We start from the raw sequence: 2,971 nt of genomic DNA, 5'->3' as shown, positions 1-2,971 counted from the left end.
CCTGCTGAAAACTTTTTTTTTTTTTAAACTGGATTAGCTTTCAGCTCTGTTGGCAAGCGGATCTAGCCTAACATGTGGCCGCATGAATGTTGGAGCCAGCGGAGAGGAGGCATCAGGAAAGCATGACTAAGGGAAGGGAAAAGCATGGAATTATCTCTTCTGCCAGTAGCACAGTCTCGGCTTGGCTTAACCACCCGTGAATCTACCTCTCAGGGTAAAATTACCTGTTACAGCTTGAGTCACATTAATGGCTTGCTTCCACAGAAAGGGAAAAATCTTGTTCCTCTTTTCCTCACTCCTCTAATGTTAGACCTGGTGATTGTCTAATCTTGCACTGAACCGGTTTAACTCATTGAATCAGCAGAAAACTCACTCCGTCAAAGAAAAGGGAATAGCGTTCTGCTGGCTTAGCGGGTTGAATCAACTCGGTAGAGCGTCTGCCGAGGCTGGCAGAGCTGGTACAGGCGAGGAGGGCAGTAGCAGTCAGCTCTGAGGTCGCTGACTGAACCACAGCATACAGCTTCAGTCTCAGAAATCTCCTGTCATAATGCTTAGTAGAACAGCCACGATCTGGGTTCTCTCTGTAGTTTAAAGATAATAGGCGCTATCCTTTGTCTTACAACAAACATGGTGTTTGTCTCATAAAGCTGGAAGTTGTCACTATTTTATAATTCCTTGCAAACTCCTACCCCTGTATTTTCAACCCTCCCATGGGTAAGTGACATTTACCCTAACATTTCCCTTCAAGCCGGGCCTCTCCTTTGAGCCTCGATTTCCCTTGGGTTTGTTTCCATATTAGATAGGGAAATATTGCCACAGATGTACTAATGCTCTTTTCCATCAGCCAGAACTTCTCTCTGAAGCTTCAACAAACGGCCTCTGATGCTGCTTCGGGAAGACACTCTGTGCTTTCAGATGCGGGAATGCAAGCTCGTAAGCAAACTGCTACTGGAGAACCTCTATAAACAACAAAGGGTTAAAAAGAGTGTAGAAAGATAGACTTACATGTGTGCAAAACAGTTGGTTGTGTGCAACTCTGTCAGTCAGATAGAAGTAGTAAAATGCCCAAATTATATTTGATCACACTCGGGACAGCCACGGTACGCTCAAGTTCGGTGCTGGCTGGGCACTGTCTCTATGCACCAAGCACAGAAATCCCGTGCTGTGTTTGCCCAGAAGTTTAAGCTTTCATTTTTGACAGAAGAAAGCCCAGGCAAGGAGGGACAAGAACATTTTCAGATGGTCCTAATGAAGAGGAGGTATCCCGGGCAGGCAGGCGTCCACTCTTATGCCCATACAGCTCCTCCTTCATTTATAAGGAGACAGAGTAGGACCAGCCCAAAGAATTAATGGAGAATAAAATGTACTCTAAAAATATATCAGGAAAAAAGTTATATGAGAAGTATATGAACTTAATGATGAGTGAGGAATCTAAAATGCCATGTTGGTGTTAATATCTTTAACCATAAAATTACAGAGAAGATTAGCTGAATCAGGAAATTCTTGATATAAAAATGGCTGTTGGGAAAGTGTAGACAAGGGGTACTTGGAAAAGGTAAATGCGCAAGCACTGGGGTATCACTTGAACGCAATGTGGGTAGCTGAGGAATGGATTAAGCTATCACTTTTCAGAAACTACCTGGAATTACTAGTTTTTAATAAATGGCAAAGAAGATGCCGGACAATTAAGAAGAAACAGGCAGGATGTTGAAGTGCACCTGAAGGTCTTGGTTGCTTTTGTGCAGCAGCTCTACCTCCTGGGGCCGTTCCCCAGTAGACAGTGGGTGAAATGCCCAAGTGCGTGAGCACTCTGGAGGGGATTTTCGAAAATACTTGTCCTTGGCCAAACTGTTCCCGCTGAGTACAGCTGAGAGGGCAGGCCAGCTCGGGTGGAGGCAGCAGGAGGGAAGGCGAGGAAGAGGAGAGCTCTTCCTCTTCTGGCTGCAGTAAATTGGGGAACCGCAGCCTCGTCATGTTATTGAATGGCTTTTAAAATCCAGATTCCTAAACAATCGGAAGAAAGACATCGGATGCGTGAGGGAGTTTCATTTGATAGAAATACAGTCTAGCCTGTGACGTTACTTGTGTGGGTAGTCCTGAATGTGAATAGTCTCCCCTGTGCCGATGAGTGACGTGACTGCAGTGGGTGAGTGAAGAGCAGGGGAGCGGCAGGGATGCAGGAGGCAGAGTATGTGCATTTTGGAACAGCTTTTGATGTAGCGTTTCACAAAGTCTAACTCGAAAATAAGTTCAGTTTGGCTTTGATGTGAGACCTGTTATGTTGACTGAGAACTAACAGGAGGACTGCAAAAAAAAGATAAAAATCACGAAGTTTCTTCGCAGTCTCAGCACTTGCAGCCGCAGTTTCATAGTCCTGTAACTAGAGGGTCCTCCCAGGTGGACGCGGGATCCCTCCTGCTCTGTCTCCCTGGGACTAGTCAATGTTATTGCAGGAGACCTGCATAGGTTTGACAGCCCGCATTACTCTCCAGCAGATTCACCAGTAGGAAATGGTACAGCCAGTGCGTTAAAGCCAACTAGGAATGCGTCTCCATCGTTTTACGAAGCACATAAGGATATCTGGCTAAAATGATGGGGTTTTTTTTAGTAAGTGCTTTCAGGAGGTGGAAGATGCTCAGCGGGATTGCCACCCAGCAGCACTCCTTGTTACGCTGCGCAACACACGCCTGTGAGCTGCAGTCTGAAGTCCAATTTAGCAGAGTTAATAAACAACAGAAACCCATAAATATCTCAGCGGAGGACCAGGCAGCCTGCTTTGGGCTGCAGACCTCGGCCGCCGGCTTAGACAGGCGGCATCCACCGCCTGGCTGCGAGGCCGCCCGTTCCTCTCCCCTGGCAGCCTCGGGGGCTTTCCTTGCCGCTCACAGGCAAGCGGAGGAGAAAGAGCCGCAGCAGCTCCTGGCCCGGGGCCGGATCGGCGGCTGCCGGCCAAGGTGGGTGGGCGCACCCC

This window comes from Pygoscelis adeliae, unplaced genomic scaffold, assembly GCF_000699105.1.
Source record: "Pygoscelis adeliae isolate BGI_AS28 unplaced genomic scaffold, ASM69910v1 Scaffold32, whole genome shotgun sequence".
Lineage (NCBI taxonomy): Eukaryota > Metazoa > Chordata > Aves > Sphenisciformes > Spheniscidae > Pygoscelis > Pygoscelis adeliae.
This window is presented reverse-complemented; position numbering follows the sequence as displayed.